Source organism: Antechinus flavipes, chromosome 1, assembly GCF_016432865.1.
Source record: "Antechinus flavipes isolate AdamAnt ecotype Samford, QLD, Australia chromosome 1, AdamAnt_v2, whole genome shotgun sequence".
NCBI classification, from domain to species: Eukaryota; Metazoa; Chordata; class Mammalia; order Dasyuromorphia; family Dasyuridae; genus Antechinus; species Antechinus flavipes.
In genome coordinates this window covers 347901782-347924804 of record NC_067398.1, presented here as the reverse complement: position 1 = coordinate 347924804, position 23023 = coordinate 347901782, and the positions used below count along the sequence as shown (strand labels likewise).

The following is a 23023-nucleotide window of genomic DNA, read 5'->3' as shown; positions in this document are numbered from 1 at the left end:
TATAGTTTTCCCTATAAATGCTCTTAAAGTGATCAGGCTTTTCTTGAAGTGAAAATACTTCATGTTTTCTTCAGATTAATTTTTTTCTACCAGTTTTCATTGTTTTTTGATGTTAATAATATTAATTATTAATTAATAATAGTAATTCTGTTATTCCATCTTCCTCCATAATATTTTAATTTTAATTTAAACATGTATTTCAAGAAAATTTGCTCTTGGCTTCCATATATGACAAGAGATTGAATATTTATTGACTAAGATTTTTTTTTTTGGAGTCTTTTAACCTTTTCATTATGGTGACCTTTTTATATTAAACTTCTCTAGGAAATCATGATAATCAAAACATATGTCTTAACTGTTATCCATTTACTTTTATATGCTTGTGTATCAATAACCTGTTTGAGTAGATCAAGGTGGAGCTTGTGTATTTATACAAGTTTTTTTTTCAAGTTGTGAATTTGTCTATTTTTGAAGGCAATTTAAATTTCTGTTTAAAAAGTGATTAGAAAGCCTATATTCTTTGATGTAGAAATGAAAGGATCTATTTCAAGGAAAGGAAAAGAAAGGGACTATTACATATATATTTATTTATATAGATTAGGTATGTATGTATTTATGTGTTTGTGATATGTGTATGTGTGGGAAATATATATGTATGTATATTCATTGTATCTTTTTTGTAGTAGCAAACATTTGGAAACAAAATTGGAGCCCTGGAGTCTAAACTGGGGAATGGCTAAACAAATTATGTTACATTGCTTCAAAGGAATATTACTTTTGTATAAGGAACAATGAATATGAAAGATAAAAAAGACTTGCATGAACTACTGAAAAATGAACTAAGCAGAAATAGAAAAACAATATACACAATGGTCACAGCAATATAAATGGGGAAAAATGGAAAATGCATGCTTTGTAATTATAATGAACAAACTTGGCCCTGTTCATTATCATTATTAGAGAAGAAAAAATGTCCTCCCCTTCCCTTCACTGGAGAGTGGATATAGCATGGGTGTGGAATGCTACATGTGCTGTCAGATATTGCTAATTGTTTTTGCTGAACTTAAAAAAAAAATCTATGGACTTCCAAGGAAGGCTCATTTTGTAAAAAGCAAAAGATACCAAGAAAAAATAAGATATTTAAGAAAAAATAAATGATGACGCACCAGTAACCAGACATTTCTTATCTGTTCGTATATGGTTGATTTCATGTTTATAATGTTGGTTAATTCTTACCATCAATAATATCTTTCAACTCACCATAAAATACCTCACATGCCTCATTGTGTCATGAGTTCTCAAAAGCGATGTTAAAATTGTGTTGACTGTCTGAGAATCAACCTAGTTAAGTATAAAGAGACTTATTACCAATAAGTTGACCATTAAATGTCTTTTTTTTAATCTATGATTCTACAAGGCAAAGAAACATCAAAGAGTCCTCAATTTTGTCATTTTTCTTTTTCTACTTCTGTAGTGATGGGGACAGAGTGATAGAATTAGGGAAAGAAGGCCCCAAGAATCATACTCGTTTTAGACCATCTACAAACACATATTTGTATGTTTAAATTGGTAGTCTAAATGCTAGCACCTTGTCCAATGAATTGATATACTATTGAGTATATGGGTAGTATATGAGAGTATATGTATTTGTGGTTTATTCATATCTTTGCTATTTATTGTCTGCCTGATTTTGAACCCTTTCAATTACTTATTACAGAATAGGAATCACTCACAGGGAAAATCATTCCAAGAATGTTACTTGATAGCAGATTTGGTGAAAAGTTAATTGGGCATATGAAAATCAGGTCCCAGTCCACATCAGAAAATATATCCTCCCTCTTTTAAGGGAAGAAACTAAGGATCAGATAGATCAAAACCTCATAGAAAGTCATAAAACTAGTAATCTGAGATTCAAACAAGTCTTTCTACTATACTAATTAGTCAGTCAATCAACACAGTCTTTCCCTGTAGTTGCATTCTTTTAGATCAGGTAAAGAACTAGACATCAAAGATAGGATCTTTGTATTCATAATACCCAAATGAGGCAGAATGGAAAAGGTCAAAAATCACTTTGACTACAGAGAATTTTGTTAATGAAACTCAGGGCCTTAAATTGACCTTGGAAAAATCAGTTATTATTCAAGTACAGATATAGAAAACTTCACATGATCAATTTGTTGATGACATTGATAGACCTTCTGCCATATGGTCACTGGAAGAAGGGCATGTTCAATGAAACTGAAAGCACTATTTTTTAAGGGTGAAGGGAAATCTTGTTTCAAAGTAATGGATAGAACAGTACTAAATCTCAGGCCTAATTTCCCTAAGGAAATGAGTTCTACATTGCACCATAGAATTTTAGAAATCACTTAGTCTAACTTTTTAATTTTATAGAGGAGGAAACTGAAAATTATTCTTTTCCTTAACTAATTTTCATATGTTTTTCCCCCTTTAAGTGGATCAAATCATTTGTATCATCTGCTTCGTGTCCTAGAAAACATTGACAAAGTGTTGGGCACTGATAGCGTAAGACTGATTCTCATATCTTATTTTTAAAAAATTGACCCATCAACAAAATAATCTTTCAAATAGTTTTTAAAATTATTAAAGATAAAATAATAAATTTTATTATTTATAATTTGTTTTGAAATATGATCAACTTTAACAAAATAATAAGATATGTCCTTTTTGCTTTCATATTTTCTAACTCTTTCTTTTGTGTAGTTTTTAGACTTTGCTTTAGTTGGACTCAGTTTACATTATTCAGTCTGAATTTTGTTTTTTTGACATTATATCATTTTATATGCATGTCTCCTCATTTTTTGGTATTCTTCATATTTATGTTTTATATAATGATTCTGTTAGTTGTTTCCAGTTTTTTGCTATTATGACAATTTTTTCCTTGTTAATAACATCCCTAAGATATTATTCAAATGAAGACTCATTGTACCTTCTATTGTCTAGTAGGTAACTATCTTTGATTAATTCATAAGCAGCATTCACAGAAAGAATCTTTTAATGAGTGCTGAGTGTAAAGAACTGTCCTAGGTACCAAGGTCTCAAAAGAAGTATAAGGTATGGCTCCTTCCTTGCAGGAGCTCACACTTTGATTGGGCAGAAGGCGATTTCTATAAAATAATAACTAAAAAATAAAAGTAGTGTATACTAAATGCCAAATAAGACTGCTGAAAAACCCAGGCCAGAGATCAGGAATTTCTGGGGAGCAACCTTTGTTCCAATTTACATAGTCCATTCGAAAGTTAATCTTTTTCTACATTCTTGATCTGATCTTGTCCATGCATGAGTCAAAGGTAATTTTTAACTACAATACACTGCCTGAATCCAGATGCAGGTTTATTATTTATTATTGTTATTATCAATTGATAGTGTTTTTAAAGAACTTAATTGTCTACAAAATACTTCCATCATAACAACCTTGAGGTACTATAAGTAATAGCATCCCAATTTTATGGGTAAAGAAAACTGAAGTTCAGAAATTGTAAATGACTTGCCCAATGTCAGTATTCAGTAGCAGAAATAAGACAGGATTTTAGGTGTTGTCTACAATACCCTTTTCAATATAACTTATACATTTACTCTATGACCACCACCAGGTAAGCACTGAAGGTTAAAAAAGAAAAGAAGACCCTGCCCTTACAGACTGCCAAAGCTAGAAAAGCTCTTTGAGATCATTTAGTCCAATCTCCTAATTTGTTACATAAGGCAAGTGAGGCATATCCCAAAAAGAAATGAAGGAACCAAACTGGATATTGGACATACATATGCTCAAATGTACAACTTTGCAATGATTGCTTATATTATATTTATCTCATAGTTACAAAGTATTTCATGGATATTACGTCATATTATCCATACAACAATACTGAGAGGTAGGTAGTGACAATATTATTACCATTTTACAGATAAGGAAATTGAAGTTCAGAGAAATTAAATTAATTGTCCAAATTCAGAATTTGGCATAAATTTGGATTTTTTTTTACTCCATCTGGTACTCTTTTTACTACATGAAAATGATCCCAGTTTTTATATGTTTATATATGTATATACATATATACACATAAACACACACATACATACATAGAGACACACATATACAGATAGATATAAGATCACAGACTCTGCAGCTGAAAAGAACCTTGGTAATCATTTAAGTCAATCCTTTCATTTTTACTGGTCAGGAAACTGAGGTGAAATAACTTCCTAGAATTCAAACCCAAATTCTTTGACTCCAAATCCATGTTCTACAATAGAAAGAGCATTTGCCTATTAAAAAAGATAGAGAAGTTTAAAAGGAATTTGAAAAATATGACGCAGTGGACACTAGATTTGAAATCAGGAAGCCAATTCAAAACCCTTACTTGCTGTGGGAATCTGGGTAAATCATTTTATTTCAGTTTTGTTTTTTGTAAAATAGGAATTGATGCAGAAATGGCCAAAGCTAGCCCCATTAGATGTGTTCTAGGGGTGACTTCTGGGAGTAACAAGGTGCAAAAATGTACTGATGCCTGAGGAAGTTTTATTGGGAGAAAAGTGGATGGGTAGGTGAAAATGGGGAAGAAATGGGGCATAAATTAATGATGTGATCAGTGGATGATCAGTAGGGAAGCCAGCTAATTGAGTTTGTTCACAATTTTGAGGAGTTGGTGCATGTGGTTAACCCACATGCAGCTAGTAAAGTTTAGCATCTCATACACTCCTCTCCAATCAGCAAAAAGGAAGGCCAGAGTCACTGGTCTAGGACTAGTGTACCCATGATGCATTGGTCTTCAACCAATAAGTGAAGGCACATTACTATCTTGGCAATCTAATTATACACTTCAATGGAGAGTATGCATTGCATCTCCCATAATGTTTAAAGGGTGTTCCATATGGTAGAAATCTGCATAGCTCCATCTATCAATACACTTAGCAGGAGAGCCATAGTTCCTGAGGTAAGTCAAAAATGTTGGTGAAGAAACCAAATAGACACTCCAATCCCACTAAAGGACAAGTCGGCAGGTAAGGACTTGGGTGTACAGGTGTGAAGTTGTCCATTGAATGTTGATGTCAAGAAGTCATGTATGAGAAGAGCTTTGATTAGGAAAGTACTCTAGTTTTCCTGCTGCCAGCGTGCCCACCAAACATCAGATAGTGCTGGGAATTTGTGAGTGAAAGTTATTGACTCACTATAAGTATAATGATCCCAGTCTTCCTCCATAGTGACTGCAAGAGTAGTGGAGTATTTGCTAACTTTGAGCTTAATCTGGCACAAGAGCTCCTGAAGTTAGGGATAGGAATAAAACTCAGTTCTCATGGCTCAGTGGTTTTTTGTGGCTGGGACTAAGAATAGGTAATTGGGGGTCTAGCAAAAGGTCAGAAGCAGTTGACAACTTGATGAATAGTTTTAACAATGGTTTGTGCCAAGCACCAGAGCAGACTAGATAGTATCTCAAGTTTGGAGTGAGCCCAAGTGGCATTTCTACTACACTATCTGATCATAGTGATATGGACATAGAATTTAGTAAAGTGGAAGATATGGGGGTAAAAGAGATTTTGAAGCCAAACTTCCCTGGTGATAGGATGGGACAAAGTTGGGGGTAAACAACTAACAGGTATGGGGGTGATGGGTAAGGTTGACCCCAAAAGTTGCTGTAATATAACTAATATATTAGTTTGGGGAGGAGATATCAGCTTGGGCCTTTAAAGCTGCTTGGTATTCCAGTCATTGCGACACAGCTACTTGGTATTCTAGGTCTTGTGGGTGAGGATTGGGGCATTTATCTACCTGTTGCTGAACATATTGTATAAAAAAGATGCAGCCCTGGATGTCATTATCATTGGTGATGTGCGGAGGAATCAATGGGGGCAAGCAGGAAAAGTGCAGTATGTCATGGAGATTTCCAGAAAAGTAGTAAAGAAGGAAAGTAGGCTTTCTGAGTCTATACAAGGGACTAAGTGGCAGCTGGCCCTAGGTGACATAGAGGTTGAAGTGCTGGCAGTCAGAACTCTTACAGCGTGTGCATCATAGGTTTGAGCCCCAGCCTTGACCCACCATCTGAATTTGGATGGGAGTGTTCAAGGTGAGCTAAGTTCTTCTAGCATATTGCTGACCATGGGCTAGGCCAGTGCAGGTGTCAATGGGTCCACAGGAGCAGAGCTTGGCCACAGAATCCTTTGTGATCATCAGGTTGGCAGTAGCACCTTATAATCTGATGTCACCATTGCCAGAGAACCAGGGAAGAATTCTTAGTGGGGTTGTGGTGGTATATCATATCCCCATCACATGGTAAAGCAGTCAATCCAAAGGCCCAGATCCAGTGTGGATAAAGGCCCACACAAACTAAACAGGCAATGGCCATCAGCCTCTTTGCCTTAATGAGTGAGAGCTGTCACATAGGCCTACCCCAGGGTGAACCAGTGGACTTCCCCCTTAGTGGTGTTCCAGGCCCACTCCCACAACTGAGGGGTGGTTCCTAATAGCAGCCATATTCCTCCAGGGCCATGTTCCTTCATTTACAAATCCAGGGTCATAGTTATCCAATTTCCAACCCATTTAATAGCCCATGGTGGCAAGTGGGGCCCAAAGATAAGCCTGACCATGAAGCTCAAAGCAACCAGTGAGAAACTCTGGTGACTGGAGCACAGTGGGACATCCTGTGAGGAAGGTCTTCAGGACCATCTTAATAAGCAAAGGTCGGGCATTGGTCCAATGTCATTGAGATCTGAGCCCCTGTCTGATTGCTTTGATACTGTGGCTTAGGCAGGTGGACACAAAAGTGGCTCATGCAATCCCTCCAAGGAAGGTTCAGGTCAAGGTTCTGGCGCTCCCAACCCAGGAATCCTTAGTTGCTCCAGAAAGTGAAATAATGGGAGAAGGCTGGGTGCCCTAAAATAAGGACATGTGGTGAGGGCTTGTGCACTTGGAATAAATGGCCCAAATAGTGCAGAAACATTTTGGTGCTTCTTCTTCTAGGGCATCTAAATCCAGTCAGTTGGGGTCATCTTACTGGACTTGCACAAGTTTAGCTTGGAACAGACTGCCATGTCCTCTTCTATGTCAGCCTGGCAAGACCAGGTACATTCCCATGGTTACTGGCAGGGTTAAAGGCCCTATATCTGCTGTTGACAGGGCACCAGGCTCCCCTGGAAGGACAGCCCAGATATCGGTGTAGGCTAGGAAGGTGCAGAAAGCCAAGGAGTCCTCACACAGCTGCTATCAGCACACTGCAAGAGCCCATGCAGGCTTTGGTAGAGGTGGTTATACAAATGGGCATGAATGGGTTTGAGTTAGCACTTTCTTGGCAAAGGATCTAATTGGCTGAGGCAGAATTCTCTGCTGATATTTGCTGGTGAGAAAGGAGTGGGCAATGAGGAAGAGGTAAATAAAATAGGCAAGGAGAGAGTGAATGGCACAACACAGAGTTGGGGCAATGCCCACATACTGCTTTCAGCCTCTCATTGCGCCAGCAGCACCAGCCACAGGCAGTGAGGCATTAGATAGCTTGTCCCAGCTTGGAACAGTCACTTTCTACCCATTCCAACCTTCCACTAAAAAGCATAAGCATAAATTAAGGAGGTAGGAGCAGGGGAAACATACTCACTTAGGTGGAAGCAAGGCAGTTCTAGCCCACGTGATGGTCCTTTGTCAGGCACAGGAGAGGAATAAGGTGATTCTCTTGTCCAAGGGTGTGCCTCCACTATAAAGCAGAGAAAGATCATGGCTAAAGATCATTCCCAGTGTGTCTTTTCCTTCATTGGTCACCCATCCTGTGGGACCAGATCATAGTGCAACTATTTCCACTTGTTCCCCCGATGGTGTATGGTTAGATGCTTAGTGATGAGTGAGCCCCATGATGGCCGGGGAACCCAATAATTAGCACAAGAGATAATCATAGAATATAGGCCTGGTCTAGAAGTGCATTGCTATCTGTGGCCACCTGGGTATGCCCATCTACGTAGAAGTTGTGGAATGAAGAAGGGTCAGTTCTGCCATTGGGAAGAGAGACATAATAAAGATGGTGACAAAGGAAACTTGGAATCTTTACAAACTGCTAACTCATTAGAGTTGATAGATTATTGATCTGATCTTACAAGGAGAAGTTTTGGGCCAGGACCTGAAACAAGGTACTAAGTAGAACTAATTGATACAATGCTTGTGTTCACACCTTTACTCATTGCAGTTCACATGTTTGGGAGATTTCAGGGTTTAGTATGAGATATCCAAATTCACACCTCCCTTGAAGCTTTTAGGGCCAGAAAGCACTATGGGAGAAAACCCATAATCCCACTCTCTGATATATAAGAAGAAAGCAGAGGCCCAGTTAGGGGAGGTCAGCTGAATTTAGATTTAGAGGGGAGAGTCAAGTGAGTTCAGCCAGAAGCCCTCTCTTGGAGGCAAGACAGAATCACCTTTGTGCTGGCTGGGCTGAAGGACAAACCTTTGGATTTGGAGACATTCAGAGGGAGCTCTTGGAACCAAGCAGAAAGATAGCCCTCTAAGCTAACCGAGTATATTAGAGGCAATAAAAGATCTGAATTTTTATCACCTGGCTGTGTTTTGAGGTGATTATTACTTTCAACTGCAACTAAAGCTGCCTCCAGAAAACCTCCCCGAGAAACCTCCTTCTCCCAGAGAGAACCATCTTATATTATATTTTAAAGAACAAAAACACCACAGGAAACTAAGTGTTTCCACAAAGACATGGCCTGGATCTCTCAACCTGGTACCATCCATTATCTGACAACCCACTCATGACTCCATAAGGTGAGACCATTGGTGCTGGACTAGGAAGATGTGTGATGAATCTTTGCTTACGGAAGCAAAAGGGCAAGCGGGAACCACAAACTCTGTACATACTGCACATGCTCTTCTTTCCCCTCAGTAGTCAGGGCCTGGTCAATGGTAGTGTAGTACCTTCCACTGCCACAAGACACCTATCCCATAAGATTTATGAAGCAGAAAACCCTGGCATGCTCTGTGTTCAATTCCAGGTATTGTCCAGGAATCTGTGTCCCTGAGGGGGACAGACTGCCCTAGGCCATGGGGTAAGCAAGGAAGCTCGCAAAGATGGCTCTCCCGTTCATTCATCAGCTTTGATCAGTTCTAAGGTATTTAGGGCTTCCTAGATGGTTTCTGTTCCTAAGCCCGTGAGAGAAGGGAATACCCTGCAGCCTCCTGGGGCTGTGCCACTGCTTGTTCTGGCCATACACGATCGGATGCTCCGCTAGGAAAGGGGTGAGGGATGGGCTGCTTTCCAAGCAAAGAAAACTCACTGGAACAAGGTGGGGGAGGGGCGCTGCAGCTTTGGCTAAGCCTGGTGGAGGCTTAGGTGGATCAGCACAGGGGTTTCCTGGGCTTGTCTAGGAGTCTTTGCAAGGTCACGTTCCAGGTAACTTTGACCAAATCTCTTTGTACCAACGACAGAAATGATGCATCCAGGCAATTGGACTTAAGGACTATGATTAAATGCAAAAACTCGGACCCAAGCCTTGAAAAACTCAGATCCAAGCTTTGAACCCACTGGTTTCCTTCATCCCGAGGACATCACCGATCCACTTTTATACCATGTGCCTTTTGCTAAGGCAACAATTTTTTCCTGTGACCCAGGTGAGGGTGGGCACGAGCCCAGAGAGACCAGAGTCCTGCTCATGGGCTTCCATCACTGATGTCATACCTTACTTCCGGTAATCATTGGTGGGATGTGACTCATGGGAGTATGAAATGATCCCGGAAGAGCTTTATTGCCCCGAGGGGGATAGAGGGGTTGGGAGGGCGGAAGTTTGGTGGCTACTGAATGATCAGCACGGCCGCTCCACCCCCCAATACCAAAGAACTGGCAACGTCAGTGCCCTTCCTGGTAGACCCTTCAGTCAGCGGTCACTCTGTGTGGTGGGGGAATTCCTAGAATATATCGGGAGTGGTTCAGGGCCTCATGCGGCTCCTACGGGTCTTGCCTGGAGATGCATCAGCTTCCGCTTTGGCCAGGATGGCCTTTGTGGGGTCATCTGCGCAGGCGCTGCTGGCAGGAGTGAGGACACGTGGCTTTTTCAACTGAAGCAGCAATGGCCGGGATGAGGTTTTGTTACCCAATGACGTGGGTTTCTTATATGTCATCAGCTTTGCAGAGTCATCTACAGAGTACTGTGTGAGGACAGCCGCCTCATACGGTCTTCCAGTTAAAGGGGAGGTTTTTTTAGCCAATGACCTAGGCCTAGTAGTCAACTTTGCGGAGTCATTTGCGCAGGCGTTGATGAGATTGGGGCCCACACGTGGTCTTACGCCTGATGCAGTAGCATTGCGCCAGCCTCTGAGGGGCACAGTTTTTCATATCTCCGCAATCACCACCTTGTAAGGAACAAGTAAGATTGGAATCCTTAAAGGCTATATAAGGGTTAGCCATTACCGTTTAAACCAACAAGGGCAACAGGATCTTCTCCAAACCACATTTCTGGAATTCTCAATCATGAGCATCAACATTTTCAAAACCCTTCTCCATGATAAAGGGTTACCCCGCTTTTTAAGCTTAATGATCATAAGGGCAATGAATTCCTACTCCTACGTTATTTCCAAAAGCGTCTATGTAACTTTTCAGTGATAATATGTGAGAATGATGGAAACCCTTCTGTACTCCAACTCCAGGAGAAGAGAGGATTCTGGGTGTTTGCTCCTCATGGTGAGTGGAAATTTACATAATTTTTTTTTTTTTTGCAGCATTTGTTACACATAATTCTGGATTTCTTTCTGAATTTGGGATGACTTCCAGATAGTCCAATAAGACTTTGATTTCAGGTGGTGAAAATGATCTTTTGAAGCTGTTGTCCCTTGGGAGGCAATTGAGGCTACTACACAACTAGTAAGTGTTAAATATCTGAGGTTTTGAATTCAGTTCATCTTAACTCCAGAGCCAGTGCTAGATCCATTGTGCCATTTATCTGCACCTTATCCCCACCCCCACGCCCAGCTTGTGAAACAGGAGTTAGCTCCTTGCTGACCACCTCTTAGTGAAAATTTCCAATGGTCCCTGAAATGACTATATCTAAAACCTAAACTTCCTACAATGTTAAAAATCCCAGTACTTACCTTCATGCTTATCCCCCTAACCTGATACTCTAAAAAACTATGAGTATGAATCAACTCTTACCACCCATAGCCTCCTAATCAACATCATAAGTGTAACAATAGTTTATCTCAGTAGCTGTCTTAAAGGCAGTGGGACAAAAGGGAGTTGGAAGATAGCCAAAATATAAGGCTCATACTAGTCTGACATATCCAAGTTACTGAGAGGCAATACCAATGGGAATTTTAAAGAAATTAACATTTCCACTAGTTATGGTTTTAGAACTGAAGAGAAAGTGGAGATTTGTGGAACATGCTTCAGGTTTCGCCTAGTGAGAAATGTTGAGGAAAAGTGTTCCAAATATGCATCCTGCTGAGACCTGAAAGTGGGAGGGATTTGCTTGTCTCTCCTAAGAATATATGTCACTTGGCAAAGCTTTTCACTTTCCCTAAAGGATTTTAACTAATAATCATTCAGTAAAGAAATATGATCACCATAACCAAACCAGGTGGTGAAACAAATTAAAAAGTGAATGCAAATCAATTTACCATATACTGTGCAAGACAATGCCAACGAAAATCCTTTTTTTGAAGTTGAGCTTTGTCTGTCTCCTTGTGACAAAATACACATGAGTTTGGAAGTTTCATTTGGGAGGAGGATAGGGAAGACTTTCTGGAAAAATGTTCTATATGGTTCCTCTCAAGATGACAGATTAGACTTTTATAGCACAAATGTTTTGCCCTTAAATTACCATCTCCAATCACATAGTTCTTTCATGGACAGCCTGGGTGATTTTGGACAATCCACTTTTTCTTCATATAAGGAGATAAACCAAATTGTCATTGGGAAACTGAAGAGAAATCGGTGTTCAGGAACTAGTATCCCCCTTCCCGTCTTCTCTGTAGAGACTTCCTGTACTTTAGTTAAAATCTATTTTAAAAGTTCTCGTTGAGTAGGAAAAAAACAAACAAACAAACAAAAAACAGTAGCAAAACATGCCTCTCTGCTGCAAGGCCATTTATAAAAACAAAACAAAGCCAAAAAGAACCCTTTTCTCCCTTGTTCTTTGTACTCAGTAGTGTCATTGTAGTAATTATAAGCAAAAGAGAAAAACAACCACTGTTATTCAGATTTCAATAGTTCTGTCTCCTAAAATTGTTTGTTCACAGTGGGTTTTAGAGTCATGATAACACAACTTTACGAGTCCACAAATGATAGTGGAGAACATTTAGAATCTTTTTTTTGCTAATATGAGATACACTTATTGCCAAACTGACTTACTCATCACAGAGAAGGAAAAATACCCCTCAAATCCCAAGAAGATTAAAAAAGTCATAATAAATTTATGATAGTCAGTAAACTGTAGTAGATGAGAGAGAGCATTGGAGTCCAAGAAGTCCAGTTCTTCTGATATAGATTGAGTGTCCCAGTGCAGGAATTTTAACCTTTCACTGCTATCCCTTCCCACTGCCATCCCTTCCCCCCACCCTCCCATCCCAGCTTCCTGAGATTCTTAAATTACAGATTAGTTGTTGATCTAAACTGGTGGGCAGTTTTCACACCAGGAGTTCTCTAGATGGATGAAACTCAAAATCTGGACTACCTTCTTCCCTCCAGCTCCCTCAAAATATAGACTGAGAGCTTAGTGACTGTAATTTGATTTATAATAGTAGAAGAAATGATCACTTGAAAAGGCCAGGATTTTATCCAAAGTATTGCTTAGTTCAAACTAGATAGAACCAAGAAAAAATAAATTAACAGACTAATACACTCAACTCATTTTTTGTTCGTTTGATTTTTTTTTTTTTTTTTTTTTTTTTTGGAAATCTGAAGAAGACATAATGACTGATTTCCCCGTTCCAGCCAAGGCTTCATCTTTACAAACTTCCTTTATGTTAGACAGAAGAGTTTCTAGGGAGCCTCAATTTTAAAGTGCATTGAGATAGGAGGAAAGAGAACAGTTGTAACCTGCTAGCTGATGGTTGGTGTGAAGAGAGTTAAACAGGCTTGCCCAGCTTTCAGAGAAAACTCTTGAGTTACCTACCAGGTATCATTGCCTATATTTTTCTCAAACCCAACTTTTTCCATTCTCAGGTTCTACAACCCTTACTACACATCAAGTCTGTGTCCACTCACAAGCTGGGGTCGGGGGTGGGGTGGGGTGGGGTGGTGGTGGAGGGGGACTAAACCAGGATTTCCAGTATGTGCTTGGTCTGTTTGGCCAAAGGTGACTAACTTAGTGGACTGAGGTCGACCTCCCCCTCCCCCAAATCAATAATTTAATGTGACTTATCAGAAAGAGAAAGAATTGTTTACTTTAAATCCCTGGATCCCATAAAGGGAGAGGGGGAAAGGCACACTGGGAACAGACGCTCCAGAGGGCCTTGTTTCTGCCTCTGGGCTGCTGAAAGGCAAGGCAGGAGAAAGCTGTTTAGAGGGATGCAGCTTAGCTCTAAGAAATGTGTGGAGCACCTAGGCCCAGTCACTGTTCAGATCACTGGGACAGACCCTGCAGAGGAGAAGCTCCCCACCATGCAGTCACTCTTGGAGGTGGTAAGTGTCTCCTTTTTTTTTCTTTTTAAATTTTATAATAACTTTTTATTAACAGAACCCATGCCAGGGTAATTTTTTACAACATTATCCCTTGCACTCACTTCTGTTCCAATTTTCCCCTCCCTCCCTCCACCCCCTCCCCTAGATGGCAAGCAGTCCTATATATGTTAAATATGTTGCAGTATATCCTAGATACAATATATGTATGTAGAACCGAACAGTTCTCTTGTTGCACAGGGAGAATTGGATTCAGAAGGTAAAAATAACCCGGAAAGAAAAAACAAAAATGCAAATAGTTTACATTCATTTCCCAGTGTTCTTTCTTTGGGTGTAGCTGCTTCTGTCCATCATTGATCAATTGAGGTAAAATAGATTTTGCTTTGGGAGTAGGCACTGGCACCAAACACTTTGGACAGGGAGAGCTAGTTAACATTTCAGAAGACAAAACCTGGGTAGCATCTGGGATTCTAGGAAAATGTATTTGTCTTTCTGCTAAAATGACTGAACTTTGAGGCCTTGAGGAGAAAGCGGGCATCTGCCATCTAAAAGGCTGGCGGTGCCTTTTCTAGGAAGGTAAAAGCAACAAAAAAGCCAGCCAGAGCCAATTGTCTGGAGTATAAGAACTAGGGTCAATTAATGTTTCGCTAGCCCAGATTTAACAAAAGCACAGCCTAGAAACAAACAGGCAAAATAATAAAAGAATTAATAAACAATAAACATGCTCCCATAAAAGAAAGGGGTAAGTCCAGTACCCAAGGTTCCCTTGATACTATATCTTTTGGGTTTATCCTTCAATTTTATAAAATACCAACCTCCACAGACATTCTTCTTCTCTTCCTCTCCCACCTTTAATTATTCTGCGGATGGTACTTAAGAATAATTAAGCATCAGCACAGAAATGAAATTGGCTCATAAGAATCACTAAGCAAACAGCCTTTCCCTTTCAAGTGTCAGCCACTCAAATGATAATTTATTGAGAAGAACTACTGTTAGCTCTTAGATTGGTGGTTGATTTAGAGAACAGTTAGCCAGAGATCTCATGAGCTTTGATCTGGTGGAAAGAATGCAGAACCGAAAGTCAAGAGACCTGGGTTAATAATAACCACCTGCCTGCAGGATTATCATGAGGAAAGTCCTATAGAAACGCTGGTTAGCATTCATTGGTTTTATTTTAGGAATATATTTATCTGCTAAGTCACAAATGGGTTGTAGACTACATGGTGAAGAATGATATACTCCCACAAAATCAAAACTTCCTCAGAAAAAATAGATTGTATCATAGTTTTTTTGAGTTAGAGGGAGCCTTTTAGATCATCTAGGACAACTATTTCATTATAAGAAATAGAGGCCAAAAGAGACTAAGCTACTCAAACTCACACAGGCATAGATCCAGTATTTGAATTAATTTCTCTTGATTTCTAATTTAGTGTTCTTTACTTTTATACCATCCTGCCTCTCCAGGGATAGCCATTTGAAGTTGGTATGCTAATTTTCCATATACTGAGAATAAAAAAAGTTTCAATGAATTTTGAAGGAGATACATCAAGGTGGTAATTTTCTTTGTGGCATATTTTAGTTCCATTCAAGGAGCCATGATTTTCCTCAGGATCTTCCATTCACTCTGATCACAGTTCCTCCTCAGCTCATAGTAGATGAGCTTTAACAGATTTATTACTTGATAGCCAGCCTTCTGATCTGGACTTTCTGTCCCTATCTATGTTGGTTTTATGTTAATGCATAACATAGTCTTTCAGTGGGCCAGTATTCATAGTGTTTCCAATATAGGAGACCTTGCTAAAGTTGATATTTTAAGGGCACAAAATTCAAGAGCCCAGTATCATCTCCAGCTAGCAACAGAATAACTTTGGTAGAGGAGTTTCCTAATTGTGTCAAATTAATGAATCAAATTTAAAAAAACAAAACAAAACAATTCATTATTTAAAGTACTTTGTAAGCTGAAAACCTTCACTTCGCTCTACACTAGAAACAATGATATAACTAATGAAATTTAAACAGCACACTTTTCAGTAGTTTTGAAATCTGAAAATGTGTGTATGTATATTTGTATATGTGTATGTATGTGTGAGTGTGTGTGTTTGTGTATCTGAGAAGTCTACCAAAATACCCTGCTGTAATTTCAAATTCTGAATCTTCAGACATAACAAGATTATGCTGGAAGGAAAGAAAAGAATGAGTATCATCACTTCATCAGTCAAATGAATGACTAAATCCTTTCAATGAACTGGATTAGAAACTGATTGGAGTTTAATGCTTTCTCTTGTTTACTTTCTGTCTCTATTTCTGTCTACACACACACACACACACACACACACACACACACACACACAGGAATGAGAGCATTCAACAAACATTTAACACTATCTTAAGGACGTGGGAGTGCAAAGAAAAAGCAAAAATAGTTCCACCTTTCAGAGAACTTACATTATAGGAGTTTATATTTTGTATTCTCACTTGATCTTCTTAACAGCCTTGTGAAGTAAGTACTTGAACTATTTTTATTCACATTTTACAGTGAAATAAGCAGCAAAATGACTTTCTCATGGTCATGTAGTTTAATCATATGTCATAGGGGTGGAGTCTGACATCGTTCTTTCCTCTAAATCCAATATTTCTTTCACTATCCTACTTGCTTTAATGCCTATAGTATCACTCCACCCCACCCCCAAAGCATTGCAAGGATCATATGAAAAGTGTTTTTCGAACCTTAAAGCACTACAACAATAGCAGCTATTACCCATTATTATTAATGCCCAAAATATTAATAATAAAAAGTAATCATTTGATATTGTTGCAAAATTTTTTAAATGGCTAAATACAAAGTGCTGAGTTCATAGCTGGCATTTTGTAAATTTTTAGAGTTGATGTAATATACAGGGCAATCAGAACTCTTCCGTGATCCATCTGAAGAACTCTGGAGAAGTTACCCTGAAGACAATACCTTCTCCAAGATGTCACTTTTTCATACATTGATGAAAGAATAACTTTTGTCTTTTCTCTGATTAGAACTTTCTGGATCTCTGCTTTCAGGTGTGGAGGGAAAATGTCCAGTAGGAGGTTCAGGATGGACAGCAATGCTGAGAATTGCTTCATTTTGGGGTTTGTGAAGAAACAGAAAATTGGAAGAATAGTAGGGATTGAAGAAGAAAAGATACTATAAACCTCATTTTAATTTTGACTTTTCTTAGTTCTTATTCCAGTTTCCCTTATTAGATTGCAATTTTTTGCTTGTATTTGCTTGTATTTGTAATTGCAATACTTAGTGCAATGCTTGGCATAGCACTTACTAAATGCACTCTTTCTGCCTTTCTCTGTCTGTTTCTCCCTCAATTCTCATCTCTTCTTTTTTCTCTTCCTTTGTAGAATTCTTAAGAAGTGATGAGCCACTCAGCTGGGACAGTAGAGAGAAGTTTATATCTCCACTATGGCCGAGGACTGTGAAAGGTAGCCAAAAATATTCACACAGTACATTGATCTTCAAACAACCATTAACACATCTATCTAACAAGCAGTTCACTCCCTTTCAGCTTCTTCTCCACTCTTCCTAGATTCAGCTATCTTTACTGTAAGTCCTGAGAAATAGTACGAGAAGGACTACAACTAAGAAATTGTAGTTAATAGAGTAGTGTCTTTCAAAACCAGCTAATACTTGTTAACCATCTCCTTTATGCCAAGATATTTTGCTGCTCCCAAGAGATACAAAGTGAAAAATCCCATCTCTGTCTTCAAAACCCTTTCATTTCATATACTAAAATGTGTGAGGAGCTTTGTTCTAGGTCCCCAGGCAAATGAGAGAAAGAAATCAAATACATGAAAAAGATATAAAACACATATAAAATCTGAGTCATAACAGATTAGGCATTTATGTGTTTGTTAAATGTATTGAATGCAACTGAACTAGATGGAAGCTATATAAGCCATCATAGCTTGCTCGCATCCATGCATGCGAGTGCTGAGATGTTGCTATGGCAATAGAAAAGGTAGAACTCAGTCTGGGCAAGTTTTTATTTATTTATTTATTCATTGATCTATCTATTTATTTATTTTACTAAAGCTTTTTATTTACAGAGCATATGCATGGATAATTTTTCCAACATTGACTCTTGCAAAACCTTTTGTTCCAAATTTTCCCCTCCTTAGCCCCACTCCCTCCCCTACCTGGCAGGTAGTCTAATACATGATAAATATGTTGAAATACATGTTAGATCCAATATATGCATACATATTTATACAATTATCTTGTTTCATAAGAAATATCAAATCAAGAAAGAAGGAAAAAGAAAAACTGAGAAAGAAAACACAATGCAAGAATGCCATGTTGTAATCCACACTCAGTTCCCACAGTCCTCTCTCTGGGAGTAGATGGCTCTCTTCTTCACTGCACAAGTGGAACTGGTTTGAATCATCTCATTGTTGAAAATAGTCATGGCCATCAGAATTGATCATCATATAGTCTTGTTGTTGTCGTATATAATGATCTCCTGGTTCTGGTCACTTCGCTCAGCATCAGTTCATGTAAGTCTCTCCAGGCCTCTCTTAAATCATCCTGCTGGTCATTTCTTACAGAATAATAATATTCCATAACATTTATATACCATAACTTATTTAGACATTCTCCAATTAATGGGCATCCACTCATTTTCCAGTTTCTGGCCACTACAAACAAGGCTGCCACAAATATTTTTACACATGTGGGTCCCTTTCCTTCCTTTAAGATCTCTTTGAGATAGAATAAGCCCAGTAGAAACACTGATAGATCAAAGGGTATGCACAGTTTGATAACTTTTTGAGCATAATTCCAAACTGCTCTCCAAAATGGCTGGATGTATTTATAATTCCACCAACAATGTATCAGTGTCCCGGTTTTCCCACATCCCCTCCAACATTCATCATTATCTTTTCCTGTTATCATAGCCAATCTGACAGGTGTGTAGTGGTATCTCAGAGTTGTCTTAATTTGCATTTTTCTGATCAGTAGTGATTTGGAGCACCTTTTCATGTGGCTACAAATACTTTCAATTTCTTCATCTGAAAACTGTCTGTTCATATCCTTTGAACATTTATCAATTGGAGAATGACTTGAACTATTATAAATTTGAGTCAATTCTCTATATATTTTAGAAATGGTAGGCCTTTTATCAGATCTTTGGATGAGTCTGGGCAAGTTTTAAGGAAGCTAAGAATTGGATGTTACAAATAAGGGTCCATAAATTTTTGAGGGTAAGAATAAGAAATAGTGAACGCAGTGCTATATTTTAGTTCACTGAAACTGGGGCTCAATAGCCATTTTGATGTTTAGACTTTCTGTAGTTGCAGGCTTGTTAATAAAAAATCACTCGGCTTACTGGAGAGGATTTCCTCAACTAATTCATGCTAGACTGTCAATGACTGATTATAAACTGGATGTTTGATCCTTCCCAGGAATATTTGGAGCTTTGTAAGGGACTAAAAGAATCTAATAGCAGAGCAATTTCAGTTACTAGCCCGTAGAGACACATTTGAGGGTAAGAAAGAGGCTGGGAAGGGCTTTTCTAGTATCCCTCAAATCATACTACAGAAGCAGACAGTGGCCTGTTTGGCTAAGACCAAAGTCACATTCCAAAGGGAAATGAGTCATCCTATTAAAAGGATAAGCAAACAAAGAAGATAAACAAATAGCTGGAACCAACTCCCTCAATCTGAGTATGATAAAAATGACTTTTAAAAATATATCAATCCTCACAAAACCTGAAGCCCTGTTGTCTTTGTCAAGCCTGCTGATTTCATTTACTGGGATCCAGGAAACCAGATTGTCTTTAGGAAATACAAAGAAAATTGATTTTAGGTGCTCAAGGATATGACATTAGATTTAGAGAGTATTTCTGGTTGTATTCAGAAAAAGAGGCAATTCTGAGAAACATGACTTTCCTCTTTTTACTGCATAGTAAAAAAGAAAATCAGTGAAGTAAAATATTTAGCTTTCTGTCTTTTTCTACTGTGGCAAGGAGTTTAGTACTATCCAAAAAGTAATTCAAACTGGAAACCTGTGCAAAATCTAGAGCAGGACTGCCTCACAGATAGGTCTCCTTTTGGCTAAGATCTGAATGCTATTGCCTCCAAAATGAATAGGTCCTTTTCACTAAGCTTACCTCCTGTCTCTTCAGTTTTACTCCTCTTCCCTTCCACTACCATAATGGACTGAGATTTAAAATCCAAACAGAGCTTGGTTCTTAGGTAACCAATGCCATGCTACTGATGTCAAAATTCTATTCCTTAAAAGAAGTGAGTTTTCTTTCTTGGGAAGAAAATACCACTTACCAAAATTAAGTCACAGACTTTAAGCAGGCATTAATGATATGCTAGGAATTATTAAGGAAGGGGGAGATAGAGGGAAAGAGAGCCTTTTCATATCTTGATGCTTGCTTATTGTATGCATTCCCACAAAATATTTTTGGTTGTCAAAGTCTGATTTCACACATACAGTAGTGTATCCACTGTAGATGTTTTATTTTCTCAGCCTAAAAAAATAAGTGAAAACAAATATTCTAGTGGGCTCATCACATATTTGATTTCCTTAACAAATCTCCACTTATTTTAAGGAGTGCTTAACTGGTAGGACAAAGAATATGTAACATGGAAAACATTAACTCTGGAATCAGAGAACATGGGTTTGACTTCTTCCTGTTTCTTATTATCTGTGTGATCTTGTATATCATGTCACTCCCTGATCTTTAGTTTCTTCCTCTCTAAAATGAGGATCCTGGAATGAGTGGCCTCTAAGGTCTTTTCCAGTTCTAGATAAGTGATTTTTTGATCCTGTGAAAGCAGAGCAAAGGGCAGATTTGCTAGTGTCAGTGTAGACCAAATGACTACTGTCATAAGGCAGTTTCAGTTTGGCCAGGGCAAGGAGAATCTTCTGCCTTTTGTTATGACTTCCTTCTGCTTGTCTCTCCATTTCCTATAAAATTTGTCATGGTGCCCTATCTCCTCTCTCCCTTTCAGGTAATGCATAGAGATCTGGAGACTTCCTTTTTGGTGGGTCTCTGTAGCAATGCTGCCATGTGGAAGTGCAACTAGTCCTTTGGGCTGTGTGTTATCCCTGCCAGAGCTATGGAGTGTGACAATGGTGTTTGTATCCAGTCTATCAAACGCCATTATCACACTAAATAGCTACAGTTGGGTACTCCATCTGTTCAGGGAAAAGAGCATGTCAGGCATCGAGTCATCTGCTGAAGATGGACAAAACTATTACTCTTACTTCAGTGTCCTGCTCATTCATGGATACCTAAGAAATTGCCAAAATGGTGGCTCATAAAAGGTATATTCTCTCAGAGGCAGAATTTTCTCAACTTTGCCTTTTACCTTTTGTTATAAATGGATGTTTTCCTGAAGGATGTAAGCTCCTTGAGGGCAGAGATTATTTTGTTTTAATTTTCATCTTTGTATCCATAGCCTATCACTGCATCTTGTACTAATAATCTTTAATAAATGTTTATTGAATTGGAATATATTTCTGAGTTCTTTGAGAAGATGCATACCATCCCACAGGATTTAGCATGCTGCTAGACCCAGTGGATCCCACAATAAATATTTCTTGAAATGCAGTAGCAAGGAGAGAACAGATAAAGGGAAAAGAAATCATCTGGGATATGCAAATAATTTATTATTTAGGTAGAAAGTAAAGTATTTGCCTTTTTTCTTTTCATTAATTCCTTTCAAAAGCACACGGTAACAAACTCACATATGGTCTAATTGACCTAGAAATGCTAGTGCATATGTTTGACTCCTAACAATTTTATTCAGTTACTGTGCTGATTGCTATATATGTATGCGAGATTCCCCCTTCCCTAATGTATCCTTTTAATTATCCATTATGTTGAGCTGCTGAAAACAACTTTTGAAATTGTTAACTCTTATGGCCTATTTAATAATGGAACTCAGCAGAGTTGAAATGCAATAGAGGTAAAAGGAACCTTCTTATATCCTAAACAAAGAGAGGATCAGAAGGTGTACTGGCTTAAAATAATTTGAATTAATCAACTGCATGATAGCCCAAGTTGGTCTTTTTCCTCAGAATCCAGTTATTAGGACTAAATTCTTGACACTGAAGCATATTTTGTGTATGAGGCAAATTGATGGCTTATGCAGTTTTTCAGCTTCCAGTTGTCCTGGAAATGGAGGCTATAATCATACAAAGAAATTCCAGAATACCTGGTGAGTGATTAAAAACAAAAAGAAAGAAATGGAATAATGGAAAGAACACCAGACTAAGAGACAGGAATTCTTTCTTTAAGGAAGTCATTAAATCTCTTTTGGCTTCCTGGAACAGTCAGTGACATAGTGAATAAATAAAGGGCCTGGCCTAAAGTAAAGAAGACCTGAGTTCAAATCCAGCCTCACTTATTAACTGTGATCTGGAAGTCATTTGGCCCTATTTGTTTGGGTTTCCTCATCTGTAAAATGAGCTGGAGCAGGAAATGGCAAACCACATGAGTATCTTTACCCCCTAAAATGGAGTCACAAAGAGTCAGACATGATTGAAATAATTGAACAATAACAGAAATGGAAGGCCAGCCTAGATGATCTCTTAAGTTATAATTCTAACAATCTCTGAATCTAATACCATTAATCAAATAAATAAAATTTACAAAATAATTCAAAATCCCTAAATGAAGACATTATCTTCAGTACATTTAGTAAAAAAAATTTTTTTTACATTAATGGTTTACAAATATCACATTTCAAAGAAATGAGTTTGTTTATTTAGAGGACAAAAATACAATTAATTTCAAAGAACAGAGCTTATGGAACTGGGAGCAAGGAAGGAAAAAGAGGGGGCAAATATAAAAAGATATACCATTCCAATCCACTGTAATAGTTTTGGGGTTTTTCACAGGGGAAAGACTCACCAACCAAGGATACTGCTAAAAGCAAGAGATCTTTGACACATTTTCAGCTTCCCCAAGGGAAGATTTAAGGTCTAAGGGAACACCTAGGAATGGGAACAAATAAAGGGAGGACAGAAACAACTAAGGAGGGATACAACCATATTTGTAATAACAGTATTTAGAACACAGCAGGAGAAGAAAGGGAGTTCTAGGATGGTTGAGTGAAGAGGCTGTATGTTGTCCTTTGTATACTTAGCTTTGCTTTTTTGTGTTTACCCTTCCTAAGTGATACATAAGATTGCTAAGATCGAGTCTCCATCAGGGAAGCACACCAACTCTTCCCACCCTTCTAAAACAGGTCAATTTTCTATACTAAAGTAATTTCATAGACTAGGATGGCCAGCCAATGAGAAGAGTCAAGGAAAATTCAAATTACCAGAGAAACAACAAAACAAGGTAGAAGAGGGTGAGTTCTTGCTCATGGCAGGCTGATTGATCTCCTTCATTTGCTGTCATATATAACAGATG

General features: G+C 38.4%; 1 long non-coding RNA gene across 1 annotated transcript; it reads left to right on the top strand.

Moving 5' to 3' along the window:
• Positions 1-13219: 13219 nt before the first annotated feature.
• LOC127543469 (uncharacterized) lies at positions 13220-21113 on the top strand. Its single transcript, XR_007949241.1, has 4 exons — positions 13220-13610; positions 16992-17072; positions 17880-18143; positions 20610-21113. It is a non-coding gene; the product is annotated as an uncharacterized LOC127543469 (long non-coding RNA).
• Positions 21114-23023: the final 1910 nt, after the last annotated feature.